The sequence below is a fragment of the Triplophysa rosa genome, linkage group LG19, assembly GCF_024868665.1.
Source record: "Triplophysa rosa linkage group LG19, Trosa_1v2, whole genome shotgun sequence".
Classification (NCBI taxonomy): Eukaryota; Metazoa; Chordata; class Actinopteri; order Cypriniformes; family Nemacheilidae; genus Triplophysa; species Triplophysa rosa.
In genome coordinates, this window is record NC_079908.1 from 14,617,056 (window position 1) to 14,629,868 (window position 12,813).

Here is a 12,813-nt window from a genome sequence, read left to right on the forward strand (position 1 = left end):
ATCCTTCCAACTGCTAAAACTTAGAAAAACACCCACAAAAATTTGAATAAAAATCAGTTCTGCAGAAACAGTCAGCACATCCTCTTTCGCTCCCTGGATCTGAAACCTGTCAATAAAACTCTTACAGGAGTTACAGGAGGATCCGGGATCCCACAGGAGGCGTTTTGTAAATGAGGTTTACTAAGTTGGGAGGTGAGAAAGTTGCTTTAAAAGTTGCTGTAAAGGTCAGAAGAGTATGATTATGTTTAAATTACAGAGGTACTTGAACACGTGCTCACTTCAGTCCACAGGGGGCAGATTGGTAATGAGCTATTGTTCTTCCTCCTTGATTTGTCGAGCTCTCCACTACATTACAAATTAATCTTTACATATTCTACCGTTTTATAAATCCAACAGGAGTTCATTTATTTTTTTATGCATAACAGTGTCTTTTTAAACTACAAAGAGCTCTGTTTTATTTTTGTTATAGATATATTCAAGTGCTGTTTTTTTCACAATGGGATGTCCTGTTGTCACTTAAAGCAGCACTATAGAACTTTTGCTCACAGGTTCCCCCATGTGGTTGATAAGCGCAATTGTCTGTTACAAGTGTCATAAATAATGTCGCTGTATAACCTTCCCAGTGGGCAGCGCTACACTGGACACGGCGTGATGCGACAATATAACGCATTAGAACCCGTTATAATTTTAAAATTTGTCCACACTGGATGCAGCTCATCCGGTTTTGTCCGTTGTAGACACGGTGTAAGCTGATGGAACCGGCGAATGCAGAAAAGTCATTTGGAAATCATATCGCACTCTTCCGCAGGCAGGGGATGGGCAGGGCTGTGTACCAACCCTAACACAACATTTTTTAGACATTATTTTAAGGTCGAAGAACTACAAAAGTGTTGCTTTAACAGAAGAACACAGGGTTTTACATTACTCTCTAGGTAGGCAGCTCAGTAGCTTTTGGAGTACATATATTTTTTTGGCCTTTTACAGCGTTTTTGGATAGTACAGTGAAGAGAAGACAGGAAATCTTATTGGGTAAGAACATGAGGGAAACAAGAGACAGTGAGGACAAGCCGGTGCTAAGGGCTCCGCCCCCTCTTGTCATTTCAAATCCGTATGACTTTCTTTCTTCTGCAGAACACAAAAGACGATATTATAAAAATGTTGGTAACTGAACAATGGCAGTACCCATTGACTTGCATTGGTTTTGTGTCTATACAATTGAAGTTAATAGGTACCGCCATTGTTCAGTTACCAACATTCTTAAGAATATCTTCATTTGTGTTCTGTACATGGAAGAAAGAAAGTCAAACAGGGTAAGTAAATGATTACAGAATTTTCATTTTTGGGTAAACTTTCCCTTTCAAGTTTACATTAAATAAAATAATCGGGTGTTATTGTTGGGGTTAAGTCCATTTACAAAAGTTACTAATTCGTAATGTTGTTGATAATTGAAGGTAAATGATTTCAACACATTTTTGGTGTCATTGTAGACAAACTAGCAGAGCCACTGATGACTCATCTGAGAGCAATTATGTTGGAACATCTCGCTGATAAAGATAGTCGATAGTGATGTGAAGCCTCAGATGATTATGGCAAGAGCCGATGAGTTTCTTCAGGGAACGTCACAAGTCATCAAGACATCTCCGCTAGACAAATAAGTATTGCGCCGTTCCCATGTGTACATCGTGGAATCAAAGCGGAAAACCGACAGATCTTTCAGGTTTCATGGTGCACTGCACCCCATGTCTTGCTGTTTACTTTAAAATGTGCCCATCCTCGCTCTGCCTGCACACCTTCTGTCTCTCATTCAGCATGACTGCGGTGGAATTCTTTTTTTATATTCCTCTCAAACGGTGTGTGAAATGAGAGGATCGCTTACTCCTGGAAGAAGCAGATGCGCTTCCAATGAATCCCTCATGTGGAATCCGCAGCTTTGTCCCGTCCCGAAAGTAAACGAGGTCTTCTCTCTACCAGAACGACATAGCAAAACTCAGCGAAACGTTTTTATAAGAGGTGCTGAAGAGCAGTGTTGGGGAACTTTACATTTGCATTTATGCATTTAGCAGACGCTTGTATCCAAAGCGTCTTGCAGTGCATTCAAGGTTTATGAATATCCGTATGTCCTTCTTAGGATGTGAACCCATGATCTTGTTGTTGCTAGTGACACAGTTTATTGTGCTATCTTTGATTTGTGTTTTGGTTTGGTTTGGTTTGGTTTAGGTTATGTTAGGTTAAAATTATGTTAAAATATTGCATTAATCATCATAGCCGTTTGCATACTTGTCATTTGAAAAGTAGCACACGTTGTCTGCCGTATTTAAAAGTAACTTCAATATTATGCCATAAAATAAACATAATTTTATGTACTACTATACTATATTTGTTTTTTGAAAAAATTGAATCTTTGTCCCTTGCTATGAGTTACCCAGCAGCTGTCGAATTTTGTTGCTTAGCTGCAAGTGCAGGTTTCTGGTTTTACCTCAGCTCTAAAGTTCAATGGCTCATGTTACCATGGGTAAAGAGGCTATAATTTGGCTTTGAGTGCTGTGTCTGCCCATGTTGCTCGCTGTTTTGTGCTGGTATTGATTTAGCGGTGGGAACGCCACTTGTCGCGGTGCTCGAAGCTCCGCAGCAAGGCGTCTAATCCTGGGGTTGGAGCTCTGCTCAAATGGGGCAGGCTATAATCCCCCATACTGTCAGCGACTTGGAGAGCCGGGGATGATTCCTGGCTTAAAAACGAACACGATACTCTTTCATCAAGTTATTTATTCTTTTCATTGGGTCTCCGCAGCAGGGATTAGATTGAGCCATCTTGTCTTTTGTTTTGAGATTGTCCTTTCTTCTCTTCGATGGATCGATGGAGAGGTGGAGTCTCAGGTGAACAGAGCATCTCTTCCCTCCTCTGCTTTTTTCTTTCTCCTCTGATGTGCCATGTTCCCATCAAAGCATGTTTGATAGGTCACGCCTGTTTTCTGCACAACATGACTAAAGTAAATAAACTCCTTATATTTACCTTGTATTTGTATGCGATTGATTGCCCGTGCGTCTCACTAGAAGACGTTGAACACCATAAAGACATCATCCGAGGTTTGGGTCGAATGCAAACTACAGCTTTTCCCCAAAGGTGTTGGTTTTAAATTCAACACATACTCATGAACATCCATCTGTCAGGGATCTCACGTCTGCCTATGTTTAGATAAGAAATCTCTGAATTCGTTATGAGGAACAGTTCATGGCAAAACAAACACGCACACCCGTTCGTGACAGCAACTGTATTTTAATGAAAGAATCACACTTCTTCATAAAAAGCCAATCACGCTAAACAGTTTCTGAATAAATAAGTCCGCGCGGCGGGTTCCAAAGCGGCAAAGAGCTCACCTCAACGCTGCCGGCCTCTTCTCTGGTTGATTTCATTAAAGCGGTTTGTCTGGACCGCTTCATCCAAAGTTGACCCTGCCTTGACCTCGCCTCTTACCCTCTGCCTCTCTACCTCATTAATGTGCCAAGGACACCGTTGCAGTTTTTCTGCCCCCACGCACACGTACCTACGTGGCTGCCTCTTTGTCAGAAGCATCGCCCCACAGGTCAGTGCACTATTGAGTTCCGTTAGTATCTGTTCGTAACAAACTCTCTTAGCGCTGTCAGAAACCTCAGGTGGATAAAGGGCAACTTGGACACATATGAAGTGCGTCTGATGCTGCTGCAATACTTGTCTTTGTAGTTTCTCTCAGTTCACCGCAGTATTTACAGGTCTTTGTTGTTTTGGTGCTGTTTGTCAACCCTTTTGGCTCAGAAATGTGTTCTGACTGACAGTTAGAAATGGCTTTTAGAGACTATTTAAAGCATTACACATATGTGATAGATATTAGAGATGCACAGATACAAAATTTCTCTACCAATACCGATATCTGCCGATATGTGTTCTGAAGATTAAATAAATATTTCTTAACTTTCTGAATGTTATTAATTCATATAATGACTATTAATATTGAACATCACACTGGTGATGTTTCTTAACATTTTCTGTATTCAGAGCACAAATTCATAGCCTTTTCCTGTCCTCTTTTGATTGACAGGATAGACATTTACATTTAGTCATTTAGAAGACAATTTTATCCAAAGTGACTTACAAATGAGGTAAACAATTGAAGCAATTGAAACAACATAAGGACAACAAAAAGCGTAAGTGCAGTAAAAACTGGTCTTATATAGCCCACCACAGTATACAAAGCTAAGGATGTTTTTTTAAGGATAGAAAGAGTAGAAAAGAAATGAAAGTCAGTACTAATCGGTCAGGTGTTGACGGATCATATCGGCCCTGATCATAGTCTGCTTTTAAACTATCTCCCTATAGTGTGAAAAATTGCTTTTATTGACCGATACCGATTATTCGCCGATAAATCGGTTCATCTCTGATATATAGTAAATGATGTACTGTAAACGGGGCCGGGTCTCGAAAAGTTAAACATTTAACACTTGTATTATCTATTAAATAATGATCTGTCAATTTAATCACAGAAAAATATGACAATTATGCCGACATGAACGGAGTATATTACTAAAAAACAAATTAGAATATCTGATTCCCCCAGTCCAGTCCAGCCAGCTAGTACATGACCTTACTGTTAATATAAGTAAATTATAAATTAGTCTTGTATAAGACAAATATTTTATATTATAGTACGAAAAACATTATATTAATAACAGTATATACGTATTAAAAGAACATTTAAAAAATATATGTTATATATTAAATTGTGGCTATTCCTATTTCTGCATAATCTTGAAAATTACCATCATCTGATTTTATTACAATATTTTTCTGTTTGCAGCTTGCTGGACGCAAACCAACAAATGAAATTATTCATAAAAATTGAATGATGAGTCTGGCATCAATGCAAAAATAGCTTCACATTATGCAAAACTTAAATGAAAAACAAGACTAGACAAAAGAAGATAAAGCTTGTCTTATCTATCATTTGAATTCTATATGTTACGTAATGTGGGCAAATGTATCATCGCTTAGCAAGCTTAAACAACTAAGTATCAGTAAAATAGATGAAAAATGTTAACCAGTTGATACGTTTGTGCATAAAAATACCTAGATTTGAACTTACACCTCTCACATGAACACCACAGTAGTATGTACTATACTGTATGTAGTCTTTTATTAGTGTATTATCCTCACTGTTGACATTCAGCACCAAGTCCTCATCTGAAGTTGAATGCCCTATAAGAACAGAGGGTATTATTTCTGACTCCCGCTGGTGTCTTTCTCTGTATCTGTTGGTACGTTAGAATACAGAGACCGCGGCACTTCTAGTTGGTGTTAGCGATATGAAGTGCTGCAGGATGGTTGGGATTAAATTGCCACCCTGGATTTGTACACTACGTCTTATCACATGAGGCCAGCCCAGCCTCACTGACAACCCTCTTTACTGTCTCCAGGCACTCGGTTGGCAAAATAGCTACCAACCCCCGTGTTTCTCTGCCCGATAAAGCTGGGGAGGGGCATACAGGCTGGGTTGAGAACGCGCAGGAGAGAGATATCAGATCTGAATATCCCTGTATAAAGTATAACAGGACACCAGAAAACTCAGCATTATCTATTGTATCGATCAGGGTTTGTGGAGTTTGGGGGTGGGGCAGAGGAGCCGATATAAATCATTGTAAGAGATTTAAAGCGTGCTGTTTAGTTAGGGTGCGGGAGGGCCAATGTTTATCATTAATGATGAAGGAGCCTGTAAATATATTTTCCCCCGTTTTTAATTCATTCCACACAGCCATGTGCCCGCAGACCGTTATGGCTCGTTTACGATTGCATAACCGCTCAAGGCCACGCTAGGCATTTAAGATTCATATGCCACTCGCGCAAATTAAATAACGTGTGATCGATGCTTTAAATCCGTCCAGTGATCGCACGCGGGTTGCCGTGCTTTACAAATCCCCCTTTTTATTGGAGATGAGAGCTTGTCATATCAGCATTAGTGCGCGCGGAGGTACGGCCATAAATAACGCAAGGACGATTACGGAACGCAAGGGCAGTAGAGAGATTACGAAGAATTAATATGTAAATACATAACAAATTAGTGTAATATGTGCGTGTAGGGATATCCAGGCATGAAAAATCAAATAATATCGCCTGAGAGATGAAACTTGACCAAGGGCCCATGGTGATCTGCAATGAGGAAGAAAAGCTTTCTCTCTGGATTTGTGTTTTATAATCAAATATAAATTCATGTTTCAGTTCTATTAGATTTGTACATATGGCTTACCTTACTTGGAACTATTACAAAGGTATATAGAATATTTATATTACAAAGCAATGTGATTTTGATTGAGACATTAAAGGAACAGTTCACATAAAAATGAAAATTCTGTCATTATTTACTCACCCTCGAGTTGTTCCAAATCTGTATTCATTTCTTTGTTCTGATGAGCACAGAGAAAGATATTTGGAAGAATGCTTGTAACCAAACAGTTCTTGGCCACCATTGACTGCCATAGTAGGAAAAATTGCTTTGTAAATTTGTAAAAAAGCATTCTTCCAAATATCTTTCTCTGTGTTCATCAGAACAAAGAAATTTATACAGATTTGGAACAACTCGAGGGTGATTTAATTATTACAGAATTTTTATTTTTGGGAACTGTCCCTTTAAAGGCGCAGTTCTTAATTAACAGCGGCCACTAGCATTGTATTATAGATTTGCCACGAATCGCTCAGTCCAAACTCGACGGTGGCCACCACAGTACAAAAAGATGTCGTTCTCATGTTGACGCAGGGAAGAGATTTTGCGGGCATTAGAAAGACTGTAGAAAGAGCTATGTCTTGTGTATTACATAAAATAAAAGGTTTGTGGATTTTAAGTTTAAAAAGAAGGATAAAAGTCAGGCAGGAGCAAGGACCTGTGTTAGTATTATAAAGACTTTACAGCAGAGACACGTTAAGACCCGCGGTACTGAGGCTTTTAGCAGATATGTACTCACAGATATCTATGGAGATACTTTCCAGCAGAGAGAACTTTCCAGCAGAGAGACGTTGGAGAGAAAGATCGTCTCAAAATCACCCCCGAGGAGGTTGCTTTGATTCGAATCAGTATGTGAGTAACATACTAACATACCAAGATATGTTGTTGTGTAATGTTAGCTGTATGACGGAGCAGTTTTGAGCGTCATTGTTTATCTGGAACTGCTTTAATATTGTACTCGTCCAGATACTGGAGAGAGAGAGCGCGCTGGAGCTGAAACTGGAGAGCGAGCGAGAGCGCGTTTTACTTTTTTACTCAATGATGAATAAACTTTCAGTAATCCGCTGGTCACATGCGTTCCGCACCGGAGAGCATGATCCGTATGGATCACGGATCTTCCCGCGATCCGTTACACCACGATACCGCAGCGGAGAGGAAGAGAAAACGCGCATTGTAGAGTTGTTTGTCCGTTTAGTGCTGCTGTACAAAACATGGCGGCAAATTCAATGTATGTAGGCCCGCTCTGTATGTAGATATAAACAGTTTATTGTAAGGTATTACAAACTTAATGGTTCATTACATAAGCACATAATTACATATACACCTCTGAAGAAATAGTTTTGTATATTATATTGCATTTCTGTCAATAGATCCTCCTAAAAATGGCTTATTGTTCCTTTAAGTAACCAAAAGTAGAAAAGGACAGTTACAGGAATATTTTTTTCATTTGTTAGTACTGATGTTTTGTTACTATTCTAAGACCGTTAGTCGACAAATTCTCAGCAAAAGCTGTTTGAGGGTCACAAGCATTTATTCACTGAAAAACAGTTTACCAACATATCATCACACATTTATTTCGGCTGTCATGTCTGAGTGGTTGAGTTGAAAACTATTCAGTTTACGTATTTACACCATTTTGACACATTGATGGTGTAATACTGTATAAATCTTGTACAGTAAATTCAGACAATTTCAGGATTGGTTGAGAATGTTGTCTTGCAGGGCAACTTTGTCATATTCTTTTTTAGTCGTTCTTTACTGTGAAAGATATTTTCCTGCCTCCTAGAAAAAAACACACCTGGTTCTAATATATCTGTACACAAAAACAACACAAACAAATAAACATGCATTTTCTGCATACCATTATACAGATAATTGCACAGATTATGACCCGACACAAGATTCTGCTGACGTTGGCTCAAACTGCCCATTAAAATTTCTTCATCTCCAAGATGCAGCGGTTGTGGCTTGGCCTGAATTGCACTTGGGGGCGTGTTTGATTTAAGACTAATTTACTGTCTTGGATATGAGGCCCGTGGCCTTGTGCTTTAAGCCCTGTCATTGATTGAATGTCGTGTTGGTAGATTTGTGTAAATTATAGTGGGGCTCTTCCCTTAAACTGTAGAGGACACCATACCCAAAGGCAAAGTCGTGGGTGTGCGTTTATGCAAATTCCTCCGCCCGTGCAATATTCCTCTTCACCCGTGGCTTGAAAAGATGTTGTACGCTATTATAGTAATGATGTTTGCACTGAAATATGAGAGAAACGTTTTTTGATGTTCGCGGCTCCTAAAAATAAACATGGCCTTGCGTGATTCTTGTTGCCAGCGTGAGCTCATTTTCCGTTATAAAACATGCATGCTGTAATATGTTAAAACATCTTTCTTTATGTGCTGGGGGTTCTGTTCGCCACAGATCTTTTATTGACCGTCTTTTTCTTCTCGGCGGAGAGAAAAGGAACCCACCATCCAGCCCGTATGGGGTATTACTTTCCATAACAATGCCTCCGGCCACGATTAGCCTACCCGGAGAACAATCCATCAATTTAGGTAAAACTGTGCGAGCTGTTCTGCTCTTACGTACACATTTGCAATGAGCTTATGAATATGGTGTTGCGGTTTGGCTGTGCTGCAGAAATCTGCATATGTTACAAGACATATCCCCAAATTACATTTGACTTTGCATGGGAGCATTAATCAGCAATACACTGTGAGCTTGTGTGTGTGTCTGCTGCTTGGTGCCGTGGGTCAAAATGCACTCCTGATGGAGACCTCACACGACAAAATGACATTATAGGTGTCTCGTGTGGCATTTGGAAACATCTTGTTGCTGTGGATGTGTTTAGCATACAGGGCCAGTTGGGATTTGGTTCTGGAGTACATCCAATATTAGTACACAGGTAAAATGCAAAAAATAAAAGCAAGCGGAGTCCTAACCAAATGCCCTAAAACTTAGGTTGCATTTGGTAGACGTGGTGTAAGATATAAACAGTCCAAAGTTGATCAATATTGGTTCAGCCTAATATTTTACTAATGGAGTACTAAATCAAATGAATGTTGGCCTGAGTGACCCGTGTCAGGCCTCATTGCACACTTTAGTGTAATCGATAGGTAGGGGACAAAAGGTCACTGCCATCCCTTTTCTCAATGTTCACACCCTGCCTTATACTGTACGTCCCTTTCTGGTGAATCTGTAAAAGATAGTATGTATTTCCGTATGTGATTCTGTCATACATTTTATAACATTACAGCAGGTTATTAATGAAAGCAGTCAATGAAGGAACCTTGTCCTGTATGAATTTAGCTTTGGCAAATGATAAGCCATAAGACCAGGCAGTTGTCTTATACTTGAATTAAAGTCCAGTCCTTGTTTTTTGTTTATTTAAACCAATATACATTTATTTTAGGTCTGATTAATCAGATCCAGAATAAAAGTTTGTTTTACATAATAGATGTCTGTGCACTGTGCATATTAATTCTGTATTTATAAACACATACACATACATGTATACATATTTAGGAAATATTTACATGTATATATTTAGTTATACTTTAAATTATATATAAGTGTTTATTAATGTGTATATGTATTATATTTTTCTTAAATATATGCATGTATGTGTATGTTTTATAAATGCAAAATTAATATGCACAGTTCACAGACATATTTGAAACACAAACTTTTATTTTGGGTGCGATTAATCACGATTAATCGTTTGACAGCCCTAATTTATTATTTAGTTGACTTTCACTCTAATGGCACATGGACCACTATTTTCCTTATGTTTCTAATTTTCTATTACTAGAATGCTTGCATTGCGCATATTAACATCCTTGTTATCAAAACCAAGTTACATCAAAATCTGATCGAGCATTATTAATCATGTTTGTAATGCTTTACCAATAATAATACAATACTAGTTTACTTCAATCGTCTTTTCTATCTTTACTTGAACTGAACTGAACTGAGTATCGGTTCTTTTAGGTTCATTTCAATTTGGACATGATGTAGTTACAGTATATCATTGTGTTTTGACATTCATTCATCTATTTTCACCTGTTGAACTCATTCAGGTCACATTTCAGGTCAAATATTTTGCGAAATGATTGTCCACTTAGAGTGCTGACTGCTGATGGCACTTATGCCTGTATTTGCTGTGTCATGAGTGAAAATGCAGGAGCAAGACCTCAAAACGATGACTCCAAGGGAGGTAAAAGAGACACAAGCTGTGTCCCAAATGATGCACTTGCACTTAAACTATACACTATGCACTCAACCATGTAGTGAATGAAGTTTAGAAGGGTAGTGTCGGAAATAGCTACCCAAACGGAATACTCAACGGTTTTATACTAACCGGAAATATATCGGTTTCCCAGACGAGTGCAAATGACGTCAATCGCACGGCACAATGCGTGTGAATAAAAATCAACTTGAACATTGTACATTTAATGTTAGTTTTCATGTGTTTACTTTACTCATCATCATATTGAAGCGTTACCACTCTGCAGGAGAGTTTTGCTCGAGCAGCGTCTGATAGACCCGCCTCCCTTCCACTACGTAAGCGAAACTGCGACCGTTGAGTGCGTGAGGTGTCCACAGTTCCACACTTCATATTTTCGGTTGAAAAGGTGCATCATCCGGGTACTTAAAGTGCACTTCTTTTTTGAGGATTTTAAATGTGAACGCACTACTCGCACTATTTATACTACAAAGTGGCGTAGAATAGTGCACAAGTGTGCGATTTGGGACGCACCTACAGTCTCCGCCTGAAACCATGTTCACTGCCTGTACTGTTAGACAGTGTTACTTTTAAATGACACACTTGATCTTATATTTCATATATAATAATAATAATATTTGTTTTGTTTGATTTTTGTCCCGTTGAATATTTTCCAAGCTGATTGCCTCCGAGAAAACATCCCTGCTAGAGACTTATTTACGTAGCAATAAAAGCAATGCCCACAGCCTGCATATGGAGCGCGGCATCCCTGGAGTCTGGGCGTCTGTGTGCGGATACAGCCCTTGTAATGACTCGTACGGGGGCAACCAGTTTGGGGAGATAGCAGTACAACATGTTTTTTAATTAGATCTGGTTCTTTTAATTAGCCTGAGTGTATTACGGATGGGAGCTTCCAATTAGCGATTGACTGCTTGTTCTGGTAGCGAGTGAGTGATTGGAAGTTCATCAGTTTCAAAACAGAGCTCCAGTCATTTGGATTCCTCCCTCACTTTGAATGAACCGAATAATATCATGTTTCATGACCAGAAGGATGGAAGTGAATGGCGGAAAAATAGGAAACATATGGCAAGAAAATTAATCAAGTTAAATCAAAGAAGTGCTCTGGAGGAACGAGAACGGTTCTCTCGTATTAGCGCGAGGGTCTCAGGAGCATGCCGGTGTTGTACCGAAATTCGACTCCCCGTGAGATTACGACTCCCCTACTTCTGATTGGTTCATTCACTTAGGATGCTGCTGTGGTCCCTATCTCTAAATCCCTCCCCCACACCTAATCCTAACCCTAACCTTCGTAGGGGAAAACAGGGGAGTCGTAATCTCACGGGGAGTCGGATTTTGATACAACACCGGCATTAGCGTACCTGATGCATGTGTGCTTAACACGTACGTGTATCCCATGTGAGCACACATTTGCATGCGTAATTATATTGTCTCATGCAGAGCATGAATCAGTTGGGATAATGACAGCTCTTATTATTCGCTGTAGCATAATGAAAATGATTCGTCATATTGCCATGTTTTCACTTATTGTATATTCTGCTATGCCCATGAGGGCTACAGATGTGATGTGTGCTGAATTGCTTCAGTTTTAGTATTCATCAATGAGGCAGTCTGGAAAGAAATGCACGTCCGTGTAAACACGCAGGCATGGTTCTTCAAGAGCGTTTTAAGTGTTTAGCCTCATTAAATCATGTCTGCTTTATTCAACCATTTCTTAGCTTGTTTACTGTGGAATTTTGGAGCTAAAAAGGAAACCAGCCTAAACCATGTTAACAGGTCTCGAAGCTCCAAGCCTGGCCGGATTGATTTTGTTGGTCTGTGTGTGTTGATGGTTTTAGAAGTTGACAGTGATCTTTTTTTATTGTTGTGCTTCAAAGTCAAATGTTAAAAGCTTATGCGCATTCAAACTAAATAGCCTACCGCATATGTGCATGAATTGTTATTGAATTTTATTTTGTTATATTTTTCCAACCATTATGTCAAAGCCAGCGTGTCAAGTTTCTAATTTCTGCTCTTCTAATTCAAGTCAGTCCACTTGTGAAAATACAGATATTACATATTTTAATATTCAGCTTTTCACCTATTACTCTGTTGCTATCCTAAAATGCTTCCAGTGCAGACATACTCAAGCCATCATGTTTCATGTAGAAAGCCTGTTAGACTGGTTTAATCTATTTTGATGTATTTATTTTTAACACATATCCATACTTCAAAGATGAGCCTGGAACACACATGATTTTATGGTTGTGGATACTTTGTTACCTGCCTATCTGTACCAAGGTTTGGTTGAGATAATTTAGTTTATTTACATTTTACTTCACCATCTGCGTT

The 12,813-nt window shown here is 39.1% G+C and overlaps 1 protein-coding gene across 1 annotated transcript in view; it reads left to right on the forward strand.

The window, feature by feature from the left end:
* The window catches only part of si:dkey-112m2.1 (transmembrane protein 132C), a 124,728-nt gene that overhangs the window by 76,623 nt on the left and 35,292 nt on the right, over window positions 1-12,813 (forward strand). The window lies entirely within an intron of this gene.